We start from the raw sequence: 17,221 nt of genomic DNA, 5'->3' as shown, positions 1-17,221 counted from the left end.
TGCCCCGAGGACATACGCACTAAAAATACACCATCTCACTCTCTCTAGGGTGAGTTGTGTTTTGTTTATAAACAGGGCTGTTAAGTGGGCTTTATTAGCAGATTTGCACAGATTATCCTGAATAAATCTGAGCCTGTTTGCCAAGCGATTCCATTAAACCTCGCTTGGATAATAGAGAAATAATAGTTTTTTGAGCAAGTTGAAAGTCTTTCTAGAGTAATTGTAGGAGATACATACTGTCATGCATTTGAAGCTGTTAGATTTGATACAGATGGAAGTTAAATGTTCCTTTGGCAACTCTAAACCGTGTGTGTAAGATGTGTAAGTGTTGACTGAGCATACATAATATGGAATATGGATTTACAGGTATGCCCAAGACAAAGACAAAATACAGGCTTCAATTAGTAATGGGCTGACCCGGCACATTCTTAACATGACGTGTGCTGCAAGCCAAAGCAGAAAATTGATTTGACCTTATGTATGTGTGTATGAGGCAAGTGCACACAGAAATGATCGGGCTCTTTTGAATACTATGTGGAGGAAAAGTGTTCTGGTTTCTATCCTCCAAACCATTTGTTATAATTTTAGATATGTTCTTTCATATTTGACATCCCTCTGTTGTGTTTGCTGAGTCTCTGCTCTTCTTTCATGACCTGATGTTGGATTGTAGAAGGCACAATCTCGAGTTGTATTTCATCTATTCTAACCTAATTTTGGCTTGGCAGGCCTACGCTTTTCAGAAGCTGTTATAACATTATAACATTGTTACAATACAGTGTATTCTGCTCGTGTCGCGGCACCACACAGGGGCCTGGACAGGTACTGCACTTAAACGTGGATCCTGACATGTCCTACAAAGCCACTTAGCTGACTTACTCAGTCAATTATTCATTCAACATCAGTCTCTCTCTCTCTCTCTCTCTCTCTCCCCCCCCCCCACCTCTCTCTTGCTTGTTTGGCTTTCAGTGTTAGCACATATAGTATATCCTCATAGTTCTTGGATTATCTCATCAAGAATATGCAATGCAACATGCAACTGTGTGTTGGATTGGTGACAGAGAAACACACACACACACACACACACACACACACACACACACACACACACACACTCAGAGGGTATTTGAAAGAGTTTCTATTCGCAATGTCCTGTAGATGACACTTAACCACAAAATAGCAGGCATCCCAAACTGTTGGCCTGCATATGGATTTAAAGGTCTTTCCTGTGTTGACTAAATAGTTCAGACCATTCTTCAGATATGCTCTTATTCTCAGTCTGAGGTAATCCAGAACAGTAGTAACTTCAACTTCAACCTCTTCTCTTCTCTTCTCTTCTCTTCTCTTCTCTTCTCTTCTCTTCTCTTCTCTTCTCTTCCATGTGTTTCCGTTCAGTTTAATTCAGCTGCGTGAACTTGATCTCTCATCTCTGCCCATACTGAGCTCACTGTGTGGTTCCTATTGAATTGGCCTAACCATGTGCACACAAGATCTCTCTCTCTAACTTGTACACACACACACACACACACACACACACACACACACACACACACACACATCTAAGCAGTGAAGGAAGTGGTTTCCTCTGGAGTTCATTGGATTTTCATTTTTTACTCTCCTGCAGAGGCCGGGGTGGGGAAGACTAAACTCTAGATGGTGTGTGTTTGTGGATGTGGTTGTGTGTGTTTGACAGAGTGTTTGCTCACTCCTCGTCTATATTTGTCTTTTACCTCTTTACCTCCTTTGGGTCTCTCTTTGTCCTGCTCTTTGTCCTGCACGTGTCAAACAATTGGGGTCATCGTTGAGTCGGTTTTGATTTGACGGAGGCAGGTGAGGACGGGAGCTCAGGAAATTGGACGAAGGAAGGAAAAAGATCAGAAACATCCAGATGTGAGGCGCAGGCCTGGCGTTGCCTGTGTTGCTTCTGTGTCATCAACTTGAACAGAGGCTGTAATTTTGTGTCCTATGTAAGATTGGCTGAACTTCTGTTGAACCTGATTTGCATAAAATAAATCCAAGCACGTGATTGGACAGCCAGCTGTGGAATTTGCATAGAAGCATGTGAATGGCCCATACACCAAGAATGAGAGTGTGGCAACAGTTCAGAACTAACTGATAGGGAAAAGGACACTCTGCATAGTAGTTGGAGTTTGTAGCAGAACAAATAACTGCTTGGTCAATCTTTAGACATCACTGTTTTTAGCAGCCTCTAAGTACTTTCTTTTTTTAATGTTTTCAACACTTTAGATTTAGATTTTCAGTCTGGAAACTTCTTCTCACAAAGTATTGAGAGAAGAATCTTCGCAAGGGCTATATTTTTGGAACCGCTCTGTGTTTTTCTCACTTGTGTGCGCACACATTCACACACAAGGGATGAAGGATGAAAGAGAGGAAAAGCTGGTTCGACTCCCTGTGGTGTCATACATGTAGACAGCTGGACAGTCCCGTGTGTGTGTGTGTGTGTGTGCGTGTGCGTGTGCGTGTGTGTGCATATTTGGCTGTACTTACAGTTCATTTAGTTGTGCACGTGTATGTGTGCATCCTGATCTCCGTGCACCTGAGTGTGTGTATGTGTGTCTGTCTGTGTGCGTGCACTGTGCTGACGGCCTTAATTGGATCATGCTGTAGAACACTGTGTTGGTTTTAGAAAGAGCACAGCTTGCATCCTCCTGTCACAGGATATCAACATAATGATATCTGTTTGGCCAAGCAATATTTCCTGTAGCTGCAAGTAACAAGACAATTAACCACCATAAAGGATTGGCGGAGCAAAATGAAGAATCAGTTCATCAGTTCTTCTTAAGCTCTTGCCAGTAAGACTACAGTATTGTGTGTGTGACTGTGGCTGTGTGTGTGTTTATGAGAGATCTAAGAGACTTGAGATCCTGCGTGAGGCCTTAGGCAAGCAGTGTCACACAAACACACAAGACACACTCACTGATACCACATCAAGTGAGATTTACACTCTGCATACTGTGTATAACGCAGCCCTCCTATACAAGCACACACTCTTTAAATGCACGCACGCACCTCCATGCTTAATGCTAAGAGGCTCCAGCTGTTATTAAGTGCTTCTCCCTGCAGTCAAGACGGTGTGTTCGGTTCTCATCAGGCCCCTTTCTGTGTGGGTTGAGATTTTACACTCAACTCTGTCATGCTGATGTTGTCAATGAAAATGTAATAGAATCTTTTTGTGCACCGACTCCATTAAGATCAAATAATAGCTTGAATTATATTGCTTTCACCTTTAAAATCCCTGTAATGGAAGTCGGCAGTTTTGATGCTTTGCACAAGCAGTTTTGGCCAAAACCAGAATTGTGCTGTATCACAGTGCATCATTGAATCCACCTTGAGGATTGTTGTTCAAAAGCTTAAAAACATGTTATTCACTTCCACTATGAGTCATTTTAGTCACTTCCCTTATCAGCAGGGGATTGATTGTTTTTTAATTGTCTCCGGGTGTCTGTGGATAAGCCACCGAGCCTGCTTGGTTTTCACCTCCACGTGACAAACCAATCTCACATCTTTATCTTCCTCCCTCCACTCTTCTCCTCTTCTCTGCATGTTTCTCCCGTCCTCCACTTTCCCTCCAGCCCCCCACATCATTGCTATCTTTCATCTTCGTCCTCTCCATCTCTGTGACCCGGTCTTTTTCTGGAGATCACTGATGCATAGGAAAGCAAGGTTCCGCTCCATCACCCGTCCAATCGCCACCAACCTCTCCCCCCGTTCTTCAGCCAATCCCTTTGCAGGGATGGCTGGCAGGGGCGGGGCTTATTGAGTAGGGCGTTTAGGGGGGTTTTGTGTGCACGCTGGTGGCTTCTTGACTGGAGGGATATAAAGGATGCTTGGCTGGTCCAGGGACAGGGGAATATCACCATAAATACCCTCTCCATCTTTTACAGTGGATTTACTCTCAGTTTTTGATGGTCGTGCTGCTGCAGGAGCAATGCTGTTTTCTATAAAACATTTTTATGCTACAGAATGCTTTTATTGTTGTTGTCATATTGGGAATCTGGTAGGGTAGATTTGGCTTCCATAACATCAGTGTAGCAGTTTGTTGCAGAGCCAGGAAGTAATGAGATGTTTACTCGGAGGAGAATGGATGCTGTTTAATGGTTAACTTCTGTGATTATTGCTGCGATGGGATTCACATCATGTGGTTTTATATTGCAGGCCAGATAGTATTAGCACAAGAGGGGATCATTGATGAACCCTAATAAAGGCATTTAGTTGAAGGAATGGTTAGGAATGGAATATGCTTCAGTCTCTGTGAGTCTTGAAACCCCCAAACATTTTTCCTAAGGGTTGGGGTAAACCATCTGTCATCCTGTGGAAGCTCATATATGGACGTAGAGCCTGCATATGTTGTTGTGCTTCTTTGCTTTATTCGTCATCTGGTAAGAGAGGAGAGGGAGAGAAGACTAAGTAGAGAGGCACGTCCATCCAGATTGTCTCTGCTGGACTTTGTAAGTATCATATGACGTACAAGACTGAATTATTTAACATTACAGGGAGGATGTAGTGATAAATGCAAGCACTGGTAACAGGGAGCCAAGGTCATACTGTTAAAATGGCTTTGGCATGTTCTGCCATGTTTGTCTTTTATGTGAATCTGGAATCAAAACAGAGATGAGACGCCTTTAGAGATGAACTTTATCTGCTGGAGTGATGTTACTTGTAAACAAGTCTGCATATGTTTTATTCTGTTATACTCTGTTTATTCTGTTCTTCAAAATTAGACAAACTAAATCCTGTAAATCGCAACCCAAAGCACGCTCCTATACAGATGTGTGTGTTTCTCCTAATTATGCTGTTTCTTTCCAACATATACAGTGTGTGCATGCACATGTTTGCTGGTGTGATGTTTTACTGCCTCGTACATGATTGTACATTTATCATATCAGTGAAATTTATTGTCTAATGGCGGCGTTTGGCTCCTATTAAGCTCTGCTCTATACTTAGAGCTGCTTCTCCATGCCATCACTGCTCTCTGAAACAGCTATTTTTGGTGTGCAATCTACCTAATGAATACATGTGAATCATGCGGTCTCACTTTGCCTCCTGCAAAGGTTTGTAAGAGAGGGGGAGTAACAACCAGAGGAGCTGAGCAAAGGAGCTATCATGGCTTCTTTCTTCACGTTGTATTGCCAGTGATTTGGGCCGAGCTGTGCACATATAAGGCTTTTAAATTTATGTTTCATAGTGGAGTCAAGTGGGACCTATTTAACCTCGGATAAACTAGAATCATCATTTCAAACTATGGTAGGCCCAATACAGATTTTGTCCTCAGATTAAATTTTTAAGGAAACAAGAAGGAAAATGGAGATTTAAGGATTTAACTATGTGTTGTCATTTACAGTAATATATGCATGGCCTTTGTATTAATTGAATGTACTGAAATCTGTCTGTTATGTTGACTTTTTGGAAACTTTATGAATGATGGTTCTGTGCTTTGGCCGTTTCTATTATTAAGTCTATTAGTAGCTTTATTGCACATAATGGTCAGTGAGAGCAGCAGAGGTTCTTGATGATTACCATTTGTTCAAATCTAGTCAGCTTTAGCATTATTTTTTTTTACTGTAGTTACATGCTACTATACTACTGTCATTCAGCAGTCAGGGTCACTGAATGAGAACATAATTGACTTTAGTCTCTCGATCCCATCGACGCTCCCTGAACTCTTCGCTGGCCTTGTGTTGTGACAGTTATGAATCTCTTGGCTGTGAAAAATGTGCAGTGACCCAGAAGCATTAAATATTTTAGCAGCCCGTCAATATGGATGCATCTGAAGCAGGGTGAGGAGGAAATGAGCATCGGCACAATGGGATCACCATGTATGGATTCCTGTTGCTTGTTTTGGCGCCATATGGGGGGAGGTACGAGCAGGGGTTTTAGCTCATGTTGATGTAGCTGCAGTAGTAATTATAAGTACTAATAATCACGGTCTGTTATATACAACACCAAAATGTGTTTCTCTTCATTATTCGTCTGAAACGTCACAAGTTGGTGAGTCGTTAGTGTGTCATCTGAGTTTTATCTAAGCAGCTGCTGCTATGGCTCAAGATGCTGAAGCTGATACAGAGGTGATTTTGATTATGAATTCTTAAACTGTGGTCCATCTAGAGTCAACTCTGCAGAGAATCACACTTAATCCTCAAATTGAAACACAAATACAGTGGCTTTTTAAAGTTTGATGTAATTGTTTTATGTTTTACTATTATTTGTGTTTTTGATAATAGCCCAAACTTGCACACTATGTACTTCCAATCTATACGTTTGTGGGAATCAATGACTTGCACTCAACTGTTGTCAGTGACAGTCATGTACTGTATGACTGTGTCTTCCCCTAATGAGACTCTGCAGTGACCCCTACTGAGTGGGATTGCAGAGTGCAGGGAGTGAGTGTCTCTCTCTCTCTCTTGCTCTCTGTCCCTCTCCCTCTCTCTCTCTCGCGCCCTCTCTCTCTCTCTCTTTCTCTCCCTCACTCTCTCTATTGCGCTCTCTCTTTCTCTCTCTCTCTCTCTGCCCTCAGTAAAACCTTATGCCTGTGTACTTCCTGGGTGTTATTTGAGATGTATTTACTGCATCTAGATGTCATTTGTGATTCCAAAAGATGCCGTACATGTAGATGAAAGTAAAGAAGTGTGATGTGACTACATATGGTATTCTATCCATATGTTGCCGGGGTGAAATCTAGACTCAGATGTGGTTCTGTGTTGTTTGCAAGGAGCAGAGGCCCCAAAGTCATAAAAAAAGACCTACAATTAACTCGATTGAAGCAGAGCATCCTAAATTGGGAGCAGATACCAACCACTCTGAAGGGCGTGCTCTCTCTCTCTCTCTGTCTCTCCCTCTCTCTCTCTCTCAGTCTCTCATTCCACCCCTCTCGTTGTTGCAGAATGGTTAGAAACTGAGACACTCAGGAGCCTCAGCAAATATGAAAATAACCCAATGAAATTAGATTTAAAAGTGCTCAGCCTTTAAATTGCTGTGAAATATTTTTCCCTTGTGGAAACACAGTTGGAAATCAACTACAAAGTTCCAAACACACACCCACCAGTATGCAGTTTGTTTACCTCTTCGTGTTGTTGTTTTGATGCTGCTTGCACGTCTAAATGAGTGCTTCACTCCGGAGCCAGTACGGGTTCAGTGTGTCCCTTTTTGCCGCTCTGTGACCATTTGCCACCCTACCAGGGATGGGTGAGCATGTGTGTATCCATGCATGTGGGTCAGATATTCCACCAGATAGTCCTGTGGCTCTTTGTTTGCATAAGCCCGTTGTTTCATGGCTGTAAAAACAGAGGTTAGCTGTTGGATGGTCTAGCCACCTCCTGGCTTGGAGATAGTAATTCCCCGTCTGCTCTGTGTGTACACGACATTGGTCTTTGTTGTGGACGAGTCTGGTGAAAACCTATTTACAGAGGGATGGAGTGAAGGAGAGAGAAACAGGATGGGTAAAAAGAAAGGAAGGAGGATGAGAGAGGTGATAGGGAGAGCTGAGAGTGATGTACACATACGTTAAACCACAGACTCATAAACAACCCTAGCACGCCCCCTCTGGACAGCTACAGTACTGACACACGCAGGCAGATGCACAGAGAGAATGTTAATGAAACAATAATAAACAGAACTGCTGAGGTCAGTGTGTGTGTGTGTGTGTGTGTGTGTGTGTGTGTGTGTGTGTGTGTGTGTGTGTGTGTGTGTGTGTGTGTGTGTGTGTGTGTGTGTGTGTGTGCGCGCGCGCGCACCTGCAAGGCCTACAGTTCGCTAAAAGCTGGATAGTTCCTGTTTACAAGCTCAGCACTCAGTGCCAATTCTCAGAGGAAGACACATGCTCACAGACACACACACACACGCACACACACACACACACACACCAAGTACAGTTGGTATCAGTTACAATAGTTTTGGACTGTTTGGTATCCTTGTTGATAGAAACTTTGGAGCCCAATTCTCTGTCCATTGTGTAACACTCCTAAAACACACAATGTGTTAGTTAGTGGCGTGTACAAAGAACACTCTATTGCTTATCAGAGGAAAACGAAAAATGAGGGTGAAATTGCCACGCAGCATTTTTTAGTTTATTTTATGTTTATTCTGTGTTTTCTTCTCTTGACTTTTCGTTCAATCAGCAAATAACACAGAGAGGAGGAGACACAGAAGCTGCAGACTTTTTTCAGAAAGGCAGTTTTTTTTCAGTTGTTTGGCATTGAAGTGCAGATGTGCAGAGATGTCAGTTTGCCAGAGTTTCTCAATGAGCAATAAAACATTTTTGCTTTTACAGTAAGAATTCCTTATTATGTTGGAGCTCAGCTGTTTCTCTGTTTGTGCTGCTGACAACTGAGGTCATTGATTGGCTGATATAACTTCAATCTCTCTCTCTCTCTCTCTCTCTCTCTCTCTCTCTCTCTCTCTCTCTCTCTCTCTCTGTCTCTCTCTCTTTCTCTCTCTCTCTCTCACACACAAACACACACACCCCTCTTCATCTCTCTACCAATTTTGTTTCTAAGAGCATCAATTCCAGTCCTTTGGGCTGCAACTGCCTGAATGGCACAGGACAGCTGATTTGGTCTCTCTCTCTCTCTCTCTTTCTCTGTCCCCGTCCTTCTCTATTACATCCAGGGCAGATAGTGCCACAGACTCACGCCCCTTCCCTCCTCCCCTCTTTCTGTGCTCGGCCTGTCGAGTCGGCTGTGGTTTATTGGCTCGGTTTTGTAGTGAAGAGGCGACAATCGGAGCAGAGTTTGGTCAGAGGAAGCTGATTGAATGCTGCTCTGAGCCGTACAAAGCGTCCCGCTCTCTACTTCATTGTAAGGTTGATGCGACTCAGCTGGCTGCCCAGTGAGTTGATATACTTCGGTGGGCTTACAAGCAGGCAGATGCACATGATGGGTGGGCTGTGAAAAGGACTTTTATGCCTTTTTGAATAGTGCAAATCCCTCTCGACACTCTCAGCTCCCGATACGGTCTTATTCATTTTCCTGGTACATGTGTAGGAAGCGAGTATCAGGACTACACTAAGCAGCAATGTTTTAGTGAAAGGATTATCACAAGCTTCAGGGTGAATTCACTTCCTAATAATGTGGTTCATATTTTCAGTTATGATTAGATTCAATTTGTTCCTACAAGCTGTCAGATTCTTCTGTTTTGGATGAAAGCAACATCATTACACTTCATGAATCAGTGCAGAATTCAGAGGCACTTTTTCACTTTAAAAGTGACTAAAAGTGATCACAAGGTCAGTGCGGAAGGTTAACAAGGAAGGTTTCGGTGCATACACACTCTCTCCCCCTTTCACACCTACATCAACAAACATGCAAACATGCACTGTGAAGCAATCAGAACTATATTGAAAACCAATCAGTCTGAACAGTAACAAACACAACCTCTGTGTGTGAGCCGTTTTCCTTCATCACTTTTATCACATTTCAAGAATTTGCCTGTGTCTGTGTGTGTGTGTGTGTGTGTGTGTGTGTGTGTTTGTGTTTATGTGTGTGTTATATGTGTTTATGTGGGTACAGATGCTGGCACCAGTTGTGTTGTTGGCAAGTAAAATATAAAGGCAGCAAGGCATCTACAGCTGCAAAGAAGTGCCTATGCCAGCTTTGGTGACATGTACACACACACACACACACACACACACACAGTTACAGCTGACTCTCCTACTCCCTGTCTCTCTCCCCTTTCTCTTCCCTAGAGGTGATAATTCCTCTCAGTTATTTATTCTAGCGGGATCAGTCAGATATGTGACCTGGTCCGCCTGCTTACATACAGACAGTATGACAGAACTCACTTTCAAAGTGGCAGACGAGAGGGCGTTCGACTCACACACTGAGACAAGAATAGAGGACAAAGAACACACAGGCGGCACTGTAACACACAGGGGCTTTCTATCCAACTTTCCAAAATCTGAAGAACACATCTTAGCCTTGGATATCCACATTTTTCAGGAGTTGCAGCAGGATTACCACAGCTTTCAGAAGCTCCTTTGTGTTTAGGCTACTGTGTGTGTTTTGGATGGTGGTGTGTGACACTGAACATGGCCAGTTTGACCTCGTTGATCCGCTTCCTCTACATGGGCTTTTTCAGGGGCAGACAGGGTCGACTGACTGAAGAAATGTGTCAGATTAACCAAAATGTCGGTAGGTGCTCCAAAAAATGTACTGCAGAGGTACAATGCAATGTTAATGCTGTCAATACTTTATCTTGGGATATTTCTGGCTAAATGTCTTAATATAAACCTGCATGTATGACTTGCAGCCTGTCAGTCTATGCAGGATTCTATTGCATATGATTATTCGTGTTTACCTCAGCTGATGAATGGTAATTACATGAGTTGTAGTTGCTGGGCCTTTACTTGCTTTGGCTCTGCCTTGTAGCTTTTCCATGCTCATCATTGCTTTATATTACATATTCCAGAATGTATGACATAAGAAAGGGCGATGTTAGTGTGTGTTAGAGGATTATTGCTGTCAAGAGCGCCTGAAAATACAATCTTTGTGATTATGAATTAGTGAACTGAACTTCAATAGGCTTCTTGTGTCATAGACCAATTACTTTTGTAAGTCAATTAAATCTAGAAAAGATTGAAAAGATTGGACAAAAAGCTCTGACTTCGACTTCTATTACTGTAATCTACTTGAAGAAATTCAATATGATTCACTTGGGAATTTCTTTGTAAGTAACTTTGTAAGTAGTGAATAGGATTGTGTAGTAGACATTATTTACAATAAGGGTCCTGCAAAACCTGGCGAACACAGTGTAAGTATTCCTGAGTGAGAAGATTACAGCCAGTCATTATTAAAGCCTATTTCACCCGCAAATCCACCAGTGACAACTGTTTGGCCAGCTTAACTTTTTTCCCCCTTGTAAGTAGCTATCTGGGCACACAGGGAGGGGAGTAACTGCTTAATGCAAAGCACTGCTCGTTATTAAATCTTCTTTTGGGGAGGGGTTGGTGACATGGAGGAGGGGGGGTGGCAGAAGAAGAAAAGCCATTTGGTGAACGCGAAAAGGAGCTGGCAGTGCCTTTGGCTTTCTGCAGCGTGGTGGGTGGCGGGGCGTTGGCCAATACATGGCCCGGGTCTTGTTTAGCTTGCCTACTTGCCACACAACAATGGTAGTAACCGAAAGGTGGAAAGATACACCGCTGTAGACCGCTGTAGGGTGCATCTCAGGCCCAAGATCGGTGCTGGTTTTCAGGACGATACTGTGCGGGTTTTGGTTTACTATGGCCGTGCTGGACAACCACAGCTGGCAGTACGCCCAGGCAGGGAAAACCCTCATCAGACTCTCAGGTACAGTTGTTTTGTGATTACTTGTAGAAGAAGCAGGGTGTCAGGGTGTTTTAGTATTTATTACATATTTAGTTGATACTTAAATTGGGGATTTGTGACATTATTTTCTGTACTTATTTACATATTTTGTGGGGAGATTACTGAATTTCACTCGGTATTGACCTCAGCGCTCTTGAAAAAGAGGACCTCATGTGATGTAGTGTAGTAAATAAAGTTTAAAGTTTAGAAAAGCCTCACTGAATCACACACTACTTTTTCCTAAAATGGCTTGGTACTTTCCCATTCTGTTTTGGTAAAATTGTAGTGGTAGTGACAGGAGTTCTATGCCTCCAGTGGTTCATTAAAATGTAAACCATGACTACTATTTGTGATGCCTTTTAACATTTGTTTTCCATTTAGAAAAACCACTGCTAATATTCTGTGTTTTGGTAGTGGTTTGTTGGGCAATTAAGAAGGTTGTTGCAACTGTTACTGTTTTGTATCATGATTTGTTTGGCAGTTTAACAAATGGGAACACTGGGCAAGTTAACATTACAGTTACAGTGTAGTACGGCATCGTCATTTTGGACTCTTTTGCCTTTACTTTCATATTTCTGTAGTCTCATTGATGCTCTGTTTGTGAGATGCTTTATTTTGCCCATTGCTTCAAAAAATGATCTTTTTTTAGACCTCTTATGCTTGAATTCCCCTCCATATGACTCATTTGTGCTGTTGTGTTGTTTTTGTTCAAGGTATGTGGTTGTGTGTTTTGTGGAAGTGAAGAGGAGGCTCAGCAGTCCTCAGTAGTCAATTTGCTACCACCTTTTATGATTAAGCTGCCCTGTTTTCCTGTTTTAAGTTCAGTATTTGGGTCACGCTGCTCAGTTTGTGCTTTGCTGTGCAGACACAAACCTGTTTATAGTTGCAAAAGGACATAAATAGAAAAAACTATTCAGAGGATATTGTAGAATTTATTTTTACAGAATGTTGCGCACATAATGTCCCTGAAAACAACACACTGCATGCACAGCTTGTGAGCCTGCACTGGTACAACCTGCTAACCATGGCAGCTCAGTGCCAGCTGATGAAACTGGTCAACCGGGACAGCTGGCCCACGCCTAAAGTACAGATGGGGCCTTAAAGTGGCCATATGGACTGGGAACTATTGGGCAAATGCAATCAAATGGTATCAGGCTTAGCTTTGGCCTCCAAACATCCTTCCCAAAACATACATTGGCCATCACTTTCAACAAATATGAAAGTGTTATTTGCATCATTCCTTCATTCCATCCTCACCGTGTCTGTGTGACTGCAGCGGTGATGATTGCAGATGTGTATAGAGATGAGGCGAGTAGGAGAAGTAGTGCCATTTATCAGGAGGAGGGCACTGCAGAATGAGATCACAACAAGGAGAGTGGAGAGCTCTATTCCCAAGACAAAACGTGAAGTCATGCATCCAATTATTATTTCATTTTCTGATGATCGCTGTGCTGGGGGAGTGGGTAAGGATGACAATTTGATCCAACAGAATCCCAACCTGAGACAGAGATGCATATATTAATAAAAAGAAAATGTAGATTAGGAATGTTGAGGATACTCAAACCAAACTGTGGTTGACCAGAACAGATCCAAATAGCTCTTGTTCTGTTTTTGTTTTGAACTTGATTTTCATGTCAGCAAACAACGCCTCCAGTTTTCCCACCATCACAACTTGAGTTTTATGTCTGGCCTCAAAAAGCACATTTTCTCCTCCGGTAATTGTGACACACCATGGGATCAGAGCTGATAGCTGTTGCGGGTGTATGACACTCTGGAGCCCACAGAAACCGTAAAGGATGCCAGTACAATCTGGGCCGAGCCTTAATCGTACCATAGGAATTGAGAAGACTTCCACACTGAGGTTCTTTACTTGTTTCATGTGACTTTTCATCCCTGAGCTCATCATGGAGTCTGTGTCCTTTTCACTTTCATAGTTAGATGGGTGGAAAATTGCTGTGTCAGAGCTTCAAGTGTCAGTGCACAATGATCTTGTCTTAATACTGTCGCTCAGGGAAATGAAAACCAAAGCACTGTGATGTAGAAGTCCCATTTTTCCATTTTGGTAATCCTGCTGCTCCATTGTTGTTCCATTGGTTCGTCGCTACAGCTGTTTATCTGTAACAATTAGAAGACAAATGCCTCTCATCAAAATTCTGTGTTTGCTCTCAGCTCTGCCTTTGAGGCCTTGTGTCTGACAAAAGCGCTGACTGCTGTAGCATTGATTCACATTTTAACCAAGTTGCAACAGTGTGAACAAAAAAGCTCCAGAAAGGCGAAATCTACAAAGGATTGTTCAGCACTGGCAAGTGACACCAAGGGTTGCCAACAGTGACGCCAAGGGGGGCACTAACTATGTCACCAGTCAATGGAGTCAACAGAGGGAGGGTAGGATGGGGTGGGCTGGACAGAGAGGGGGGCGGGGGGGGGGGGGGGGGGGGGGGGGGATACAGTAAGCAATGAGGGAAACAAAGCGAGAAATTAGGGGAGAAAACATATTTGTAAAAAGGTGAGGTTAGACTGTATTATTCAAGTTCGCTGAGGTGTGAAAGCTAGAGGAGGAACAGCTGCTTGCACCATGTTAAACACACACATACTGCACACTACAGTAGACGCTGCATATTCGCTCAAGGCTCATTACAAATACCCAGATTAGAAATGAAACAAGTATACACCGAAGACTGCAGCAAACATGTTCACACCTATATGATTTATACGTCTGTGTTCATCTCTGGGCTATTTCCAGGTTACGCGCGACTGCTCTGTCATTTATGGTATTTGCTGAACTATGAGTGTAGAGGTTTAATTGCAGGAGAGTGTGTAATGGAGCGCTGTCGGTTGAGAGTAGGGCTCTTGATGCCCCTCTCTCTCTCTCTCTCTCTCTCTCTCTCTCTCTCTCTCTCTCTCTCTCTCTTTCTGGCTGTATTTATATGTGTCCTTTGAGTGTACACTGCAGTATTGTGAGAGCACAGATGTGAGCACAGTACTTCATTATATACTACTGAAACGCCTTTGATTGTGCTTTTCACCGTTCGCAAACAGACCGGCTATATAGTGCTTTTCACACGTCGTCCCTTTTTTTTGCGTCCCTCATTTGTAAGTCCGCTAACTATTGTTTATCTTAACATTGCCTCGGGGCTGGTCACACATTTAGATGCAGAAGGGTCATATTTAATAAATGAGCTCAGTTTGTTGCACTGCGAAGCTCTAAAGTGATTTCCAGTGAAATCACACTCACACACACACTGTTTTGTCGTGTTGTGCATTAAATATAGGTTAGGGTTACGTTTAGGGTTTAGATACACTAATTTATACCAAGTAGTCCTCTTTCACACATAGATTTCAAATATTGTGCTTATACTGTCGACTTTTGACTGCGAACAATGAGTGAATAGATTTTGTTTCTCTGTTTCTTTCATGGCTGTTTATTCACCAGCATGAATGCTTTAAGTTCTTGTTAACAATCTTCTAAGGCAACCATTGGTTTCCCATTCATGTATTTGTAGGAAGTAGGATATGATAGACATCAAGAGTGCTCTCATTTCACTTTTACAATGTAATGCCGAGCCAGCCTTTCAGATCCGCTTGTACTTACTACTCCATTACTGTGCAAGAATATGGGATAGCTGCAGTTATTTTTAATCCAGACTAAAACCATTATGATGATGAACATCTGATACTTAATGTTGTTACGTCTTGGCACCAATTATTTGTAATGAATTGTACTTAAACATTAGAAGAAGAACCTGTTGATCCTGAAGTCTATTTTTGTTTAGATTGACACTTTGCTGTTGTAGAATGCAGGGTAAATTGCTTTGTTGCACATTAGCAGCAACACTCACTTTTTGATCTGTGTGATCTTAAATGAATCAATATTTTACCAAAATGCTCAAACATCTACTGGATCCTTTTTCCCGTGTGAGACACTGCTGCTTTTCTCTATTTTGGAATCTCACCGCCAACTGGATACATGTTGTTTCCTCAACTGCTCGTTTATACGATGCAGGCCATGTTACTATTTTTTGTCAATTTATACAATAAATGATTCATCAATTCAGCAATGGAACAACAGCTCTTTATCTAAAGCCACTGTGCTGCTGTTTTCTTGTGGAACATTTGAGCGCGCCATCTGAGTTCTGCCACAAGATGAGTTTTTGTTTCCTACCCTTTGCTTGTGTTATGACTTATGCATACACGTCTTCACTGTGCATTCGACTGTGTTTAGGGGTTATACCCAGGTCGAGGGGGTTGCGGTGGGGAGCAAAGTGTTATTCTTGCTGTAAGCCACACTGTAACAACAATATGAGAAACCCGATGAAAGATGAGCTCGCCACAGTCCCAAGGCCCCCTGCCAACACTGGCTGAAGGTCATAGAACCGGAGTAGGGTTGAGCCTACTTGAGGTGGGTTTGTGTCTGAGAGATGGATGGAAAGTGTGTGCATGCGTGCGCGTGTGTGTGTGACAAAGAGAGACGGAACAAGAGAGGGATCAAGCTTTCAGTTGTTTATGCAATCGTATCGCCATGTTACACAGGGGAAACACACACTTGCTGCTATTCCGGTCCGGGTTGTCACACAGGGGACATGACAAACATCTTGTCTGTATCACCGCATCATACAGACAAGGCTCAGGCTAAACATTCATATTGCTCATGACTTGCACAGCAGGGCAGTATGATGTCCCTGCACATCAGGGGAAGCAGTCGCACACCCACACCATGGCAGCTAACCAAACCAAACCAAACCTGGTAACAGAGCAAAAAGCTGAATTTCTCATTTAGATTAGATTAGATTAGATTCAACTTTATTGTCAGTGAGCAAGTACAGGTACAAGCCAATGAAATGCAGTAGCATCCAACCAGAAAGTGCAAAAGTGTACTATTATATATACAGAATACAGAATATATACAGAATATATACAGAATAAACTATATACATTATATATATTATATATACTAACTATAAATATAAATTAATAAATATGTAAATAAATAGTGCAAGGAGTCTTAGTGCAAAACGGAAGTGAAATGGAAGTGATCAGTGCAAACAGAAAGTTGTGCAAATTGCAGTGGAGTGCAAGATGATGCTAGAGGGAGGATGGAGTTGAGTGGGGGAATGGAGTAGAGTTCAGCAGGGTCACCGCCTCGTAGAAGAAACTCTTCCTGAGCCTGCTGGTGCGAGAGCGGAGGCTTCTGTAACGCCTGCCGGATGGGAGGACGGTGAAAAGTTTATTGTTGGGGTGGGATGAGTCTTTTATAATGTTCCTGGTTTTGCCCAGACAGCGTCGACGGTAGATCTGTTCGATGCTGTCCAGTTGTGTACCGGTGATCCTTTGGGCGGTTTTCACCACCCGCTGGAGTGCTTTCCGGTCTGATGCGGAGCAGTTGCCATACCATACTGTGATACAGTTAGTGAGAATGCTCTCAATGGTACAGCGGTAGAAGTTCACCAGGATCCTGGGACAAAGGTGAGCTTTCTTAAGGCTCCGAAGAAAGTAGAGGCGCTGTTGCGCCTTTTTAACCAGGGTGGAGGAGTTTATGGACCAGGTGAAATCATCGGAGATGTGGATGCCAAGGAACTTGAAGCTGGGCACACGCTCCACTGCAGCTCCGTTGATGGAGATGGGGGTGTGTGCATGGCTCCCGGCCCGCCTGAAGTCCACGATGATCTCTTTGGTTTTCTTGGTGTTGAGTGCCAGGTTGTTGTCAGCACACCACGTGGTCAGGTGCCGTACTTCCTCCCTGTAGGCCGTCTCATCGTCACCGTTTAAGAACCCCTGGGGTGAAATAGCTTAAGGAATCCAACAGCAGATCAACATAAAACAGTGGCAGTCAGCAGTTTAGTGAGTTTGCGTTGAATGTTCCAGACTGTGACGATATCTTTTATATTGCTGTTGTTATGTTTCAGCCA

General features: G+C 42.9%; 1 protein-coding gene across 1 annotated transcript in view; it reads left to right on the top strand.

The window, feature by feature from the left end:
* The window catches only part of triob (trio Rho guanine nucleotide exchange factor b), an 87,936-nt gene that overhangs the window by 10,150 nt on the left and 60,565 nt on the right, over window positions 1–17,221 (top strand). The window lies entirely within an intron of this gene.

The sequence above is a fragment of the Genypterus blacodes genome, unplaced genomic scaffold (genome assembly GCF_046128005.1).
Source record: "Genypterus blacodes isolate CSIRO-AG114 ecotype Tasmania unplaced genomic scaffold, CSIRO-AGI_Gbla_v1 ptg000057l_1, whole genome shotgun sequence".
Taxonomy (NCBI): Eukaryota; Metazoa; Chordata; class Actinopteri; order Ophidiiformes; family Ophidiidae; genus Genypterus; species Genypterus blacodes.
This window is presented reverse-complemented; position numbering and strand designations above follow the sequence as displayed.